Source organism: Buteo buteo, chromosome 8, assembly GCF_964188355.1.
Source record: "Buteo buteo chromosome 8, bButBut1.hap1.1, whole genome shotgun sequence".
Lineage (NCBI taxonomy): Eukaryota > Metazoa > Chordata > Aves > Accipitriformes > Accipitridae > Buteo > Buteo buteo.
Genome location: NC_134178.1, coordinates 24,131,502 through 24,147,246, shown reverse-complemented (window position 1 = coordinate 24,147,246; position 15,745 = coordinate 24,131,502). Strand labels below are relative to the sequence as shown.

Here is a 15,745-nt window from a genome sequence, read left to right as displayed (position 1 = left end):
ATTAATGCAGGACTTAGAAGGTTAAGGTGAGGTTTCAGGCTGGATTCAAAAGCAATAAAAAGTGTAACAGGAAACTTCATATTGCTTCACATTAATGTTCAGGGCCAGATCATAACTACTGGAAGGATAAGAGAGTGTGAAGTCATTTGCTATCTGGGTTTATGCGGTTTTTTTGAAAGTACCATGGAAGAAACAACATACTATTTTTTAGGAGTTAATAGGGATTGATTTAAAAAAAACAAAAAAAATTGGCTCCTTGCTTTGTCAACCAAGACAATTAATTTGCTTTTTTTGGTGCATTTTTCAAGATGGTTTCCTGTGCAAATTCAGAGATGGAGACTGGAACTGAGGTGGCTAATTACTCACAGTTTTATGGAAGATAAAACCCCCTAATTTTCAACATTTTCTCCCATACATCTCTTACTATTGCATATTCTTATTTTGATAGTTATTACACTCAGGCAAATACATGAGAGGTCTCCATCTTGCCACAAATGTACTGTGCTTTACTTTATAGAGTCATGTTTGTTTTCTTGATGTGAGTGGAAGGTGGCAGCAGTTTAATCAAGTCAGTGTATGATGGGCTCTGAGAGGTTTTCACTTATTCCTTGAAAAAAGGAACCATTCCCATCCCTGTGTGATGCATGAAGTGGTTAATGCAATACCTGCACTGAGTATGCTGTGCCGACATCTGGAGGCTTGCTGGAGTAGAGTGAATTTTTTGCCAGGCTTACCATTAACTTACAGGATAAAACAGGAGTAATAACTATATGTACACAGCATGTATATGATGGAGTGTGATAACATTTAAAAATAATGACAAGTGAGAAATTACTTTAATAAAGCATATATGTGTCTATATATATATATACACACATATGTAGAAATATGCCAATTGCTAGGTTAAAAAGCTGTTAAAAATCAGACTATAATTCTATTTTCCATTACAATTAATGCCTAAGGAGCCAGGCTGTGTTGAACAATTTTGCTTAGTGATGGGCAATGTAGCTGCCTTTTTTAATGGCAAAGCTCAGATTTTGAGCTATGCAACCTTCCAGCAGAGTAATAGTACTTCCCTATAGCATAATATTATAGTGCTGGGCATGCCAGGGTGTGGTCAGCCACTTGTTGGGGTACTAGGAACAGGTGTAAAACTGTCTAGGAAGCAGCTCTTCTGGGACACAGAGTAAAAAACGTTTTTTGCATGAAAGGAGAAGATGAGTGAGATCTGTTCTGTGTCTCCCTCCTGGGCTGCCCTGTGCCCCGGCCGTGTGGGCTGCCTCTCAGCTTCCTTCAGGCACTTTCAACAACTCTCTGTCTCCCTCTTCCTTCCCACCCCATATCTGCAGCATCTCGATACAAAATGCAAGAGAATACACATCTTTTTGGTGAGATTTCAAACCAGTTTTGACCTATTTAGGCCAGAAGGGAAGAGTCTGTGTGTGTGGAACCTTGGCGTGACCTTAGAACTGCAGATGAGAGAGAGGACGGTTTTGACAAATAGGCAAGAAACCAGGGCAGGAGAAATTCCAAGGTGTTTGCCTAGCTGTGAGGTGGACTTTGTTTTTAATGATGGGAATAAGACAACAAAAGAGGAAGAATTCAGGCATTTGTTTTCTCTGTAGTTTGAGTAGTACCAGAAGAGTGTTCATGTTTGTATGCAGCGTTGGGAACAGAATAAATGTGTTGGGTTTAAGGATGTTGCTAGCATCTCTGTTGTAGTGAAAGAAGTTTGTTAAAAAAATGCATGTTGGGGATAAAATTAGTTTTAAATTGATTTGTTTTCAAATGGGTTTAGCCATTCAGATTCAATTTTATCTAAGACATTGAGGGGTTTCTAGACAACTCCTTCCTGAATATTACTATGGGGCTTTTTGGCTTTATACCCAAATTAACAGCATGCTGCATCATTAAAAAATAAAAGAGCTGCAATTTTTTCTTGGCATAGATTTCTGCAAAGCGATAAAAGACTCCCTATGTTGATTACAAATACTGTAAAATGTTTACTTTGCTCTATAAACTTGGGCCATTTCATGCTTGGATATATTATATGTGGCCTCTTAAGACCTTTTCCATTTTTCTGCTTGTATCATGTTTGACCAGGGTTTCAGTTCTTATATGCAAGACAGATTTTTGAAGGACAAAACCAATGCGCCCTGCAGAGAAAGCAAAGGCAATGAAGGCAGTTATAGGCAGGATACACATTAGTTAGGAATCTTGGATTTAGTTAATGCCTACTCTTTTATTGATGGAAAGTTGCAGTTTCCCAGTGCCCTCATTTCCCCATATTTAAAACAGGAATAAAATTGACCTGGCATGCAAACAACTAATGCTGTTCTTTATTTCTGCACTGAAATACTAGAATTTCTTTGCTATGGGATATTTGTTCATTATTAGACCAAACACAAGTTTCTCTTTCTCCAGTTCCAATGCTTATACAGAGAAATCCCCAAGCCTCATACATTGTAGATGGTTTCTAACTCTTGAAAGTATCAACAGAAGAACCATATGCAACTTCCCAGTGAGGACTGTGCACCCCAAATCCCTTCCTTCATAATCCCATATTAGCACAAAACCTTCCCAACCAGAAAGTGCAGTCTTCAGATTTTATGAATTGTAAAAAAGGATTACAGCTGGCTAAAAGCTTCTCAGTAGTGTTGATAAAATTGCCTTTTGCTGTCCCTGTAATAAAGAGTCAAGGATGGGCTACTTCTGCCTTGAGCAGGAGAGGAGCTGACATTGGACTTGTTCTGTGGGACAGTGCAGGGACTCATTTCTCAAGTATTAGACTAGTTACTCATGTGATTGCAGGTCACATCCTAACCCCTAGATCCAGCTGAAAGCCAATAATTTAGTTTCATAAAATAGTTTTGTGTTGTTTAATTTTGCTTTTTCATTTTGTTGCAACAGAAGCATGGCTTCTCATGCCTTTTGGTGTAGCACATGGATAAAGGGTGTAGCACATGAGAAAAGGAGAACCCATCCTGGAGTAGCTGGTGGACTAGAATCCCAAATGCCTCTTGCTGTGCTTGAACACAACAGGGATGAAATCTCCAGCTTTGTTTTCTGCTCTGAAAATGGAGAAGTTCTACTTTATAAAATATGTTCTTATGAAAGGCTTATATTTTTACTCATTTAGCTAAATTTTTTGCTAGCTCGTTGGTAGCATTCAGTGGATAGCTTTTATACCATAGCCTACTGCTATGTAGGATTATTTTCCAGATATCTTTCATGTTGAATAATACACAATGTCAGATGGAATTGACATTTATGAAAAATAGAAATATGAGTGTTATGTTCCTACTGTGAAATTCTGGAGGCAGGTAGTAAGAAATTTTAATCAGCCATTAAATAATCAACAGTTACTAGTTCACAGAAGGTTTTTCAAAATTTTAATTTCTTTGGTTGCAGGATATTGGAAGTTACAGATATCAATTTCAACAGGTCTTAAGGAGTTGGAAGTCTGACTCCCATTGAATTTAAAAGTAATTTGAACATTTTATTACCTTAGGCTTCCTTGAAAATCCCAGCATGCGTGGGTTGGATTACTTGTTCCTTTACTACTGAAAGCAGTGAATTGTGGATTCTAAATTTCTAGTCCTTGAGAAATGTATGGATCTGGATAAGGAGAAATGAAACATCCTCAGTTAAACTTTGAATTCATGGAAGACTTTGTAGAGGGACTTTCAAATACCTCATAATGAGTAAATTCAGTTTCATTTTTCTTCTTGTTCATCTTTAGGGTCCATCTAATTCTGTGGAAAAGACCATGTGTTCTCAAAGATTTCATAACCTTTTACTTTTTGTTAGTTGCATAATTTAAATAAGAGAACTCCTCTGTACTGGGAAAAATTGTAGTGTGAAGACTGTTTTCTTTACTGAAAGCACTTTTTTTTCTGTTCATAGTGCCAACAGAAAAAAAGTACTTGCCATCTCTGTCTATCTCTAGATATCTAAATTTATCTTTGGGCTGTTACCTTGAATTGCTCTCAAAAATATTCAGACTAACTTACTAGCCAGTTACTCTTTAGTTTATTTTTATTTGAGTTAATCGGTCTAAATTTTGGGGAGAAAATGTTTTCAGTGAATAAGCTTCTCTGAGTATACTTGTTACCTTCTCTTTTAGTATCATCTAATCAATAATTTCAGCCACCCATCTCAACTCCTTGATTCATACTGCTTCTAGGCTACATACAGTCTCCATTAACTTCAGAAGCAGTTCGTATGGATGCACGTGAAACAGACTTGCAGAAGAAATCATCTCTATTTATTGTGTGTCTGGTCCTGGAGCACATGAACCAGTTTCATTTCAGATGAAGCTAATGTGGCAGATGCTTTCCAGCTGGGCATTCAAACTGCAGAAGGAAACTATAATTGAAATGTTCATAGCATAGGCATCAGGTTCTCAGTACCAAGGTGTGGCCAAAATCACCTGTAGCCTGGCAGGTAGGGCATTTCCTTGAAAAGGGACTTGTGTACATGGACTCTTTCATGCACAGAAAATAAATGGCTCAACTTTCATACTGTCTGAGCAACTGGTCTAATAATTATATTTCTGTATTTAAAATAAGAAAAAAAAGGGTTGGAGGAACTAGCCAACAGTGTTGCCTTTCCTCTTCCATGGTTGGCATAACTTTTAAAGAAAAAAAGGTAAGCTGGAAGGAAACACTGTTGCAATCTAACCTAAAGAGAGGTCTCTCTCTACAGGCATCATCTCCTTGATAAAGGTGCCCTCCTACAGTTCTGAATAAAACATATGAGTAGTGAGATTAAGTCCCGTCCTTAGTATTCTCTGTTGCCTAACTTGAGACAGTGGTCTGATAAGCATACCAAGGACTTTTGTATTGTCTTCTTCCTCCCCTGCCTCCCTCCTTCCCTCCCTCCCATCCATCCATCCTTCACTTCAGTTTAGGGCAGGCAGAGCTGAAGGACAGAAAGGAAAAGGAGGAGTTGTCCTCCTCCTTTTCCCTAGGCTGATACAATCTCTTCCATCCCTGGACTTGGGATCGTTTGCTGTACAGCAGCCTCCCAGCTCCAGCTTGCTTGGCCTCACATAAGTCCAAGTGATAGTCCAAGTGATAGGCCTGAGTTAGCCCAAACTGCTGTGCCAGGAGGAGACCTGAGATTTCAGTATGTTTGTGCTGGGAGGTTGGGTGGGAGGTGAGTTGAGGGTCAAACTCCATGTTTAGAAATGCATAGTCCTAGTCTGGACACAGCCTTGGTCTCTGTAGGGTATAAAGGCTCCTGACTAATGGTAAAATAGGAGCAGGCCATTATTACTGGGCAGTAGGATGAGATCTGCAGGGAGGGCAGTATTCTCCACTTCAGAAGCATGAGAGGTATTTAGCATGGTTAGGGAACAGTTGTGTCAGGCTTTGAATCTGCTGTGGTAAGCCAAAAGTTCCCTTGCCAGATTCTATCATGTAGCCTCTTAAAAAGTTACTAAATGTCCTTCCTTTTGTTCTGCTCCACAGTTCAAACTAAAACATGTTACGGAAGGCTGTCCATTTTGTCAGAAGTTGGCATTTTTAAAAGCAAAAAGTGGTAATATGAGTGATTCATCTCTGAAGACACATTTCCTTTTGATAGTTAGATAACAGTAGAATAAAGGAGATCTTTCAAAGTAGTTATGCAAAGCAGCATACTATTAAGCCACAAATATAGTCTAAATTCAAAAGATAAAATGAGGGTACTTTAACTTCCTGTGTAGTCTGTTTTGTATATCACAAGATGACAGCTGTAGATCAGAAGACAGACATGCTCCTGGCAAGTGATGTGTATATGTGAGGAAGAACTTCCTGTGAGATATTGACCTGGTCACGGTCAGCTGCTCTGAAATTTGTTAAGCAATCTATCTAATATGTCTAAGGAGTAGCATATCAGAATCAATCCATCCAAATGCCTCAGGAAGATCAATAAAAGGATAATAAATCCAATAATTCTCTGTGATCTGCTCTGGTGTGAAGCTACTTGGGAAGCTTTATACGGTATGAAGATTAATTCTAGTACACATTTGTTAGGGTGACAAATGCCCTGCACCAGAACTGTGGCTGGTGAAAAATTAATTTCAAATTCATTTTCAAACTTTATTTTCTGCAATAATCTGCTGTCATGAAACTGAATGTCAACAAATGGCAATTGCTGAGGATGTTTTCAAAACTGAAATAGACCCAAAGTTTACAGGAGCTTTCCAGCCTTTTTTTGCTTTTGTTCAGCAAAATTTCTGTTCAGCAAAAGAAACATCTCTGACTTTGATATAGTTCTAATTTTTAAACCATAGTAATTATAACAATAAACCGTTTTTTAAGTATAATACAGTAAATACAAAGTCTGAAGGGGTAATAAATATATTTAGATAGTTAATATCCTTACCAGATTAAGAACTTTAGTTATCAGTCCTTTATGAGAAGGGACCCCCCCCACACATGCCTCCACCCCGCTGTTCAGGTGCAGTCCTGTGAGTCAATAATTTTTTGGTTTCATTAGACTGTGGTAGGTATAGAATCTGTATAATCTAGAAATGATGGCACATACAGTTTGTTTATTATTTTCCAGTTGTTACACCATCTCAAACACCTTTAGGAATGAATCCTAGCACTTCTGCTTCTGACTGAATGACATGAGAAAAGTGACCTTTCTCATGGCAAATCAGCACATCTAGGAAATATTTTTGCATGTTTGAAAACCTCAGAATTCTATTTATGAGCTCCATTCTAAAAATGTTCAAAGATTTGGGGACTAGCTGCATCTCTTCAAATCAACTCCAAAGGCTTCGAAGATCAAGAATAGTACTTTAGCTATCTAGATCTTGGTCAGTGAAAGAAATTGGTATTTATTTTAAAAATAAAGAACAAAAAGTTGAAGTTTCAATTTACAAAAGTAAAAGCAGAGCAACTACTAATTCACATAAAACACTATTTTCACAATCCGAGTCTGCTAAATTACAGCATTTGGATTATAGACTTTTTAAAACTTTGTAGATAGTGATTTTTTTCATGTTCATAAATTTTTGCTGCACAAAAATCTGACCATGCTTTAAAATCAAACAGGATACTCTTTGTCCTCTTTGTTCATATTGCCATAGTATCATAGTTTCTGCCTTTCATGAAACTAGATAAGGAAAAATTTATGTTGAAAGCAAAGTAGATCATGGAATCGAAGAACCTCCCTACCCCCAGTCAGTGACATCTTGTTCCTCAGAAACACATGCTCTGCTGATGCCAGCTCACAGGGCATGTTGCATTGTTATAAATTCAAGTCAATGATGTCTCATCTTCATGGATGCCAATTCTGAGATGCATCTCTGAAGAAGAGAATTCAGTCCTATTTTAGATGTCAACTTTAACTGCAGACACTTAGTGTTGCACCCTTTCTGCTCCAATTAGTGATATTTCAGTGAAGATAATAGGTATAATTTCATTAAGCCTTTGCCTGCAGGCTTCTTGGTGTCTAGTGGAAGTCAGCTCAGAAGTTTAGGTGGCCAGTTTTAATAAGTACAGGTATCCTTAAGCAAATTCAGCAATATAACACAATCTGGATGAAACCAAAATGGATTTCAGGCAGTAATACTGGTGAAATAAGTAAAGAAGTCTTTATAATCTTAGTGAGTTGCTTCTTGGGTTAGCCTGTAGTTGTATTGCCAGAGTTGTCTTCAGAAACACCAAAATGGCACTACCCAAGTAATTTTGGAGATTGTATTGGAGCACTGTAATTGTTTTTAGTACAAAAATGTCAGGATTAGAGAGGAAGTATTTCAGGTTCTGGTTTCTAGTGTTTCTCACTGTTGGGAAAGAAAAAAAAAGACAATGGGAAAATAATAAATGAAAAAGAGAAGTTAGGACTTAGCCTATTGCCATTTGAAAGGAGAAGGGAGAAGACAACACCTTAGTTCACTTTCTGTATTTCATAAGCTGTCAGTTCTTGTTTGTTCCCATCATCAGTCTGTAAATTATCTGCTGTCAAGGCATTGAATTGTGAAGGAGTATTTTAGCAAAATGATACATCAAGGAAGCTGGAATGGTGGCACAAAAGCAAGGATAGGAACATTTGCTTTTATCCAACAAAGAGATACTGGTTTAAGATGTTCACACTATCAGCATAGCTACTTTTGGAAATAACCAAAAATGGCTCATAAAATATTTTTTTAGTTTGTCAACAGCAAATTCAGATGTTTTGTGTTTATTTAGCATGTGGACAAAGCTAGGATAAAACCATATTCAGACTAGTGCAGTAGGAACTGTTTTGCCTGCTGTGCTTTTATTAGGCCACAGATTCATCCAGATCATTAAAGTTCAACTTATCTATACAAGTCTCTTAGAATAAGGTGAGATAGCACTAATGCAAATTAAAATCAACTTTTTATGGCAGTGTAGAAATACATGTTATTTCTGATTAGTGGCACAATGTTTCATTTCTGCCCTTCCTCTCTCTGTGAGGGTTATTTCCTAACTGGAACAGACAAATTCAGCTGCTGGGTTGCCTCATATGAAAAATGATGCAACATGGAGTTCATACATTTGAGGGCTCATGCTTGTAGGCAATATGTTTTTAGTGTTCATAGGTAATACCAGTAGATAAATAAATAAACAAATAATGAGGCCAAAAGAGGAAAGGAAGGATGGTGCTTTCCATAACAAATTGATATTCAGAAGTGTCACCCCAAGTGGACAAACATCAAGGATCAAGCAGACTAATTGAATGTTGTTATTTTCTGTCACCTCATTCTGAGGCTGGAATGGGAACACACTGCAATGTGATAGAGTATTGAAAGTCCAAGGCACATTGACAGCACATAAAACTTCCAGACTGTGTATGAAGAAAAAGCTTATTTCTACTTTTAACACTTTTTTTCCCCCTTCTTTTCTGAGTAGGCTCTCCTCTGTTGAATTTTTGTAGTGCCAAAATATTTATAATTAATCGTCATGAAGGACTGTATTTTGTACTTTCATTTTATGTATTTTGAGACAATAACCAAAGTGACAATATTCTTAGTTGTAAATGCCATAAAATCCGTCACCTTTGCTCAAGTAGTTTTTAACGTTATCATTCTTCATAGTCATTTGTTGGGTCTTTCACACCAATTCTTGGAAAAGGGGAAGAGCACTATAACGTCTATCCAGCCAATGATGACTATTCAGCACTGTACAGAATGAATTTTTCAGAATTTTAGACAGACCTGAGATCCTCCTTTCTTTTCTGCACACTTTGGAAAAAGAAGACCAGCCTCTAGTTCCTCAGGCGCTGCTCTGATGATTGGCTGAGAAGATGAAGCCCTGACAGTGTAGTGTTGAGGTTTCACTTCTGAAAGAGAAGAAATAATACAGGACTGGTTCTCTAGCTTGTTTGAAGCTAGGGCTTGGCTGTGAGCCGAAACTTACTGCATCTTTCCTTTAGAAAATTGTTCGACCCATAGAATTCTTAGGCAGGGTTTGAAGATTTTATTTAACTGTTTATATTTTACTCTTTTACCCTAACGTGGAAGGCAGCAGGACATTGATATTTCATGGTAAATTTGTTCCTATTACACTTACCTTAAATAAGAGGTTATTCTCATTCCCTATCCAAGAGAAAAACTGTGGTAGCATTTAGCATATAATGTCTCAGTGCCATAAGATTTTGTTTTGGTTTTTTTTTTCCCCTCCCATGAGCTCTGTTGTCTCTCATAGAGTTTGGTTTTGTTTTGCTTTAGGAACAAAAAATTTTATTTCCATTGTAGCTCTACTTCAGACCCTCCACAAGATGTTGATTTGAGATGGGTGTGCTATCGTCCCTTATTAAAGACTTACACTTTATAACTTTGAACATAGTTTATAATTTCTTATTCTATGGACTTTGAAATTTTGCCTTCATCATTTATATATTAAATGCCATGTTTGCTGAGCTATGAAGTAGAGAGTGCTAGTGGGACCCTCTTCCAGCATATTTAAAGTGCATTGGATCTGACTGGAGTTCCTTGACACAGATGAATTTGTATCAAGCATTCTGGGTAAATGCCCTGAAAGATCTGATCTTTTTTTAGGGCAGTAGTACATGTTTCAAGTTATTCTCCTATGCATGTTACTAAGATTGACAATCACTGTGAAAGGGAATAGGGACATCGTGTTATGAAAAGTAGTTGAAGAGATATTCATTAAGTGTTTTTTTTTCTTTATGGTACATAGTTATATACCCTTTTCTCACCAGGTTGAAACTATGTGAAGTGAAGGAGAATGTCATACTGTGGTACAATTATTGAATTTTGTATTGAATGGCTACCACTGAGGGACTGAAATTTCAATTTATTCCATAAGCCACATAACAAAAGCAACAATGCCAGTGCCTGGTTGAATTAAAATGTGCATTTCAAGGGTTAACAATGTTATGCAAATAGTAGTTGAAACCCAATAATTTTACCTATGCATGGCTTTGCCTATGGGGATTTCTGTGCATACTAATAAAGAAAACCAATTAGAAGCATGACAGGCTTGTTTTCTTGTTTGGACCTACTCATCTACAGTATGTGCATGACTGACATTTTGAACCATGGGTCTCCTGAGGTTTAGTCTTGTAATCATATATATATATCCATATAAGTAGATACCCAGACATGATAAACACATAGACATAATTCAACACTTGAGGTTAATGAAAGGGATGTGTACCATAGTGGGATCAATTGCCTTGTATTTTTGTGTACCTAAAATACGTATTACTTTCAATCAAAAAAATAAATTGCCTTGGAGAAATAATTACTTAATTATTGGATACATGAATTATAAGGAAAATATTTTATTTGCATTCTGCAGGTAGGCACTTGGTTTACAGACTTCTTAGAACAAAATATTGAAAATATTTATTTTCTGTCTTCAGTCACTAAAAGAACTTCAAACTCGGAAAGACACTTCGTTGCAAGACATTTTCTATTTGCCCTAAAATTATATACTTTAACTGTCATCGGCATACCTTTAGTTAGAGTGCCAGTGAGGTTCTGCTACTCCAAACAAAGAGGGTAAAGGATATATGAAGTCATTGGTACTTTATACAATAAAGGATTAAATGAGTCTCTTGTAAACTTGATTGCCACTCTATTGAAGTTATGCATGTTTACACACTATCTTGAATTTGGCCAAGAATCTGCTGATGACTGTGAAAAGAGAATGCCTGAAAGTAATGTTTATAAATTTTATATGTGTTTTTTAACCGGGCTTGTGTTCATTGTAGTCTCAGCTTGTTCTTCAATAATCAACTACTCCTTCTCCACTTCTCCTTCCTGTTTGTGTTCATATTGGTTTTATACAAGTCCATGTGGATTTAGGAGCAGAAGTCAGTTTCCACTTTGGTTAATGTATTATCAAAAAAATTAATGAAATTGCAATAATACGACCTTCAATTTGACATACACGGACCTCTTTAGTTCACTTATGTCTAATTCTACAATGCTTATCTTCACACTTCTACAATTACTGCATATTTTGAAACTGTTACCATGGTATTCAACATTCTGTTGTATACTGGATACTTGGCAGTTACAAGAAAAGTTAGACACCAAAGTAACAGTGTCTTTACTTCCAAATGGTTAAAATCAGTTTTTCAAAGAAAGGCACTTCATTATATTTATAAACTGGATCAAGTTTATTGATGATGATGCATAACCCATAAAACATGGCTTGAACTCTAGATGTCAAGTTGAGTTTGCCATGTTGAGAAGTGGTGAAGTTTTGGGTTTTTTTCTTTTCCATTATAAAACATCAGACTTGATAGAGATTAATTAAACAACAATAATCTTGGAATTACACAGTGCAATGTTTTTACAGAGTCATTGTTTCTGAAAGAACTGTGCATTGTCTTTATGTTACAGGCCTGGAAAGTAACATTTTCTGTAGATGTCAGCTTCTGTCTTGTGTGATGCCCCATTCTGGTGATGCCACATGCAGCACCGAGCACTACTGGCAAATGGAAGAGGTCTCTTAGAATAAGGTAGGTTTCTTTCTTTTTCACAAGGGCACAGCTTGATGAAGTTCCTCATAATTACTTTTCTATTTAATATAAATGAAGTCAAACAGGTATTTTAAGTCTTCTAAATTTTGGACAAATGTTACCAATCTCACAGCTATTGCTGCTATTACTTTGTTGTACCTCTAAAGTTATCAGCAGAAGGTATTTTCAAGGTATCACCATCGCACTGCAGCAAAAACCACCATTCATGATCAGCAACAGAAACTGGGAAATACAAGGATATATTTTAATTCCTGTCGTTGGTTGTGAGAAAAAACAGAGTCCATAATATCAATGATTTCTATAATGGACAAAATTCATTGCTTGTAGTCTGAAGGACTATTGAAATAGCCAGCAGAAGAATCAAGTGCACATGGTCTTTCTTCAACATAGTGCTGCAAAAAATGGGTTAAAGCACATTGGAGCTAGGAAAGCAAAAAAAAATATATATGGAAATCTTAGAACTGGGGAAACTGGGAAAGAGATGTTTGCTTGAAGAGGACCCTTTAATTAGCAAACCCTGAAGAAGTGCTATAGGGTAATTGTAGAAGTATGACAACGGAGGGGGGCAGTTGTGAAAATAGAGTATTGTGCTGGAACCACATTTCACTTCATCTTGACTTGTCATTGGTTTTGGTTGCTTCCTCTGTGTTGGTTTCTACCAGAGCTATTAATGCATCCAGGTGTTATACTGGGCTACAATGTTCGATGAGCTTTCATTAGTCTCACAGTTTAGTTCCAAAGCATTCTTGGGATGTTGTGACTGTTACCTGTGACTACAAATATACTCTGTAGTCCCTGTGCATGTGTTGTCAGAAATAGCATATCTTAATTAGCACTCCATAGCTGAGGTTATTTTTTAATAGAATGGTTTAATGAGAGTGATTTTGAGAAACATTTGCATATTATTTATGCACATCGTCTCTGGTCAAAGTGCAGTGCAATGGATACTACCTAATGGCATTAGTTCCAGTTTACTGTTTTCTCACTTGTAAAAGACATATTGAGGTGCGAGTTTGTTACTTAAACATGGGACTGGTAAATATGACACAAAACCTGCAATAGGCCCACAACCATCTGGAATGGCAGCTGAGCCCTTGGCAGGATACCATAGGGTATGCAAAATGTACTAGTTGCCTATGCTTAGTGGTCCTATCCTATATGTTAGATTTCTATCGCAGAAAACCATGCAACCTGACCTGTTTCAGTTTGGATTGTGACAGATTGTAATCCCAGATTCAGAGATGATGTAAGTGGGGGTACCTGGAGACCTGCAAGAAAAGAAGGGTTGAAATGAAGCAAGTAAGGCAACCACTAGGAAGATGTAAGACAGTGGGGGTGGGGCTTAATTTATCTTATTTTCCATTGATTGCTTTTCCTACCTCTACTCTTCATGGGCTAGCAACTCACCACTTTCAAGTAAGAGACATCTTTTCTGAGTTGTTCTGTCATGCGTTATTTCATAAAAAGAAATGTATTAATTGCTCTGTGCTGTACTGCATCCCCTCATTGTGTACAAAGTGTAAGGGAAGATATTACAGTTGGTATCTGACATGTGGAACTGATTTGCCTCCATTGGAGTTCAGGGAGAGGTCTTGGCTATTACAGTGGAAGAAAACATTACGAATTATGGGCACCTCGCCTCGTGATGCTTCATTTGTAGTTTCCATTTGTGATGATATACTATAAATAAAATATGGGGATGATATCCCAGCCCCACTGAAATCAGTAGGATTTTTTCTCTTAAATTCAGCTAGGCCATGACCCTGGGAATCTCTGCTGGCTCCTGGTGAAGGATTTGTTCTATTCGTGCCTCTAGACCTTCTCTGAGGACTTAGTTTTTAATATTACTATCAAATCTGCTTCTTAGGTACTAATTCTTTTTTATTGAAGTTTATTTATATTTGATTTGGGGGTTCCTATGCTCAAAGAAAAACATGTTTCTGTACCTATATTTTTCTATCCTTAAGTATGACAGTATTGTTAGGGGTAATTATAGACTGACTCTCAGGATATACTCTTTGATAAAAAGAGAGAAAGGACTTCAGAATAATTTCCCAAAGGATGGCGTATCAATCCTACAGGTAAGATACAATATAAAACTATTCTGCTTGTTGAAGGCTATAAAATGGACTGCAAGAAACAAGGCTTAACTCTGAGAGGAAAAACTAGATCACTTAATAGCTCTTTAATATTACTAGTTTCTACAGTCACAAACTCTTTCCTTGAGCACATTGTGGATTTTCCTTTACCAACCATTTTGATTTGATAAGCTTATTTTTGTCCATGGGTGAAAAGTTGTTCTTAAGTATTATTCTTGCTTTAGTAATAGACTCTTTCACACTCCTACATTTGGAGCATGTATCACCCACAGGTCATCCCTAACTTACAAAACCTTCTACTAAAGGGCATCAGAATTCTTATTTCATACATAATTTTTCTTTCCTATCAGCTTCCGATCAGCTGATTAAAACCATTTCATGCTGCCTGCATTTTGCTTCATCCCTTTAAAACTATGTATAAACCATACCCCCATAGATAAGTACTCTTGCATTGGCACTTCCTCTTGTTTGAGATGGTTAGCATTGCAAAGAGGGTGGGGGCATAAGATTATTTTCACCAGAGAGGAAATATTATGTCTGTCTGTCATGGGTATTGCTGCATTTAATTCTGCATACTCTTCCTGGTGTCATAGTTTGTTACCTTGTCTACTGAGTTGTTAGAGATCTTTAGGACAGTAATGTTGTATGCATGTATATTATATATGTAATAAACCAAAATATTTAGTCTTGCTAGGTCCTGTTACTTTTTGACCAACTCACTGAATCAGTATTAAGCCATTGCTTTGTTAATTAACTTGCCAAAACATACCACTTATTCAACTGGAAGAGTACCAAGAAAACAAGACCTTAGTGTTCTTCTCATCACAGTTGTCCCAGATTTTCAAAGTATTTGAAGTACCCTGGAGGTAGATAATCTTAAACTAATTTGTAAAGGAGCCAATATAAATAAATCTATTTTTATACAAGATTTCATAATGATAAGAATGTTTGATGAAGGGAAAATGATTTGGTGCAATTTGTAACTTGGAGAACATAATACTTTTGACTCCTTTTTCTGTGTAATACAAAGAGTTCATATGTTGCACAATGTTCATTTTTAATTAAACATTTTATCATCACACAGCCTTTTATTGACATTCCTCATAATAGAGCAGATAAGATCTTGACCTACTCTTCAATAAAGCAATGTATAACTCAATATTCTGGCACACACTGTTCCCCTCAGAATTGAACACATGATTTTCTGATTTAATTTAAAAATCTTATGTACTTTTATTCACATTTATTTACTTTAACTTCTCAGATTTATGCCCTTGTTTGACTTATGCAATTTGGATGCAACAATTTCTTGGACTGTTACTCCTGCTTGCTTGAGCTTTTAGCTAGCCCAGCCATTTTATTGAATTTTTCCTCCTTTCTTTCTTTCGTTTTTAAAATTTGCAATAAAAAGTGATTTATCACCTAGTCTTTTTTCCTACTGTACCTTTTGAGTCCAATTATGATTAGGTGCACTAATTTCACTCACAACTGCCTTAATCATAGGTTTATAGAGTTTCTGCTATCACAGAAATTCCTTCAGATACTTTATGAGAAGAGATTCCTGAAGATGTCCCCAAAGATGAATTGCAAAGTTGATCCCTGTCAGTAACCTTAAAGAGCCCTGTGATATAAAGCTTCCCAGGATCATGCATTTAGCCATACTGATAAGC

The 15,745-nt window shown here is 36.7% G+C and overlaps 1 long non-coding RNA gene across 3 annotated transcripts in view; it reads left to right on the top strand.

The window, feature by feature from the left end:
- Window positions 1-15,745, top strand: part of LOC142033702 (uncharacterized) — a 276,141-nt gene that overhangs the window by 40,745 nt on the left and 219,651 nt on the right. For all 3 annotated transcript variants that reach the window (XR_012651302.1, XR_012651303.1, XR_012651304.1), the window contains one exon: window positions 11,837-11,955. This is a non-coding gene — a long non-coding RNA (uncharacterized LOC142033702). The remainder of the gene's footprint in view (window positions 1-11,836; window positions 11,956-15,745) is intronic.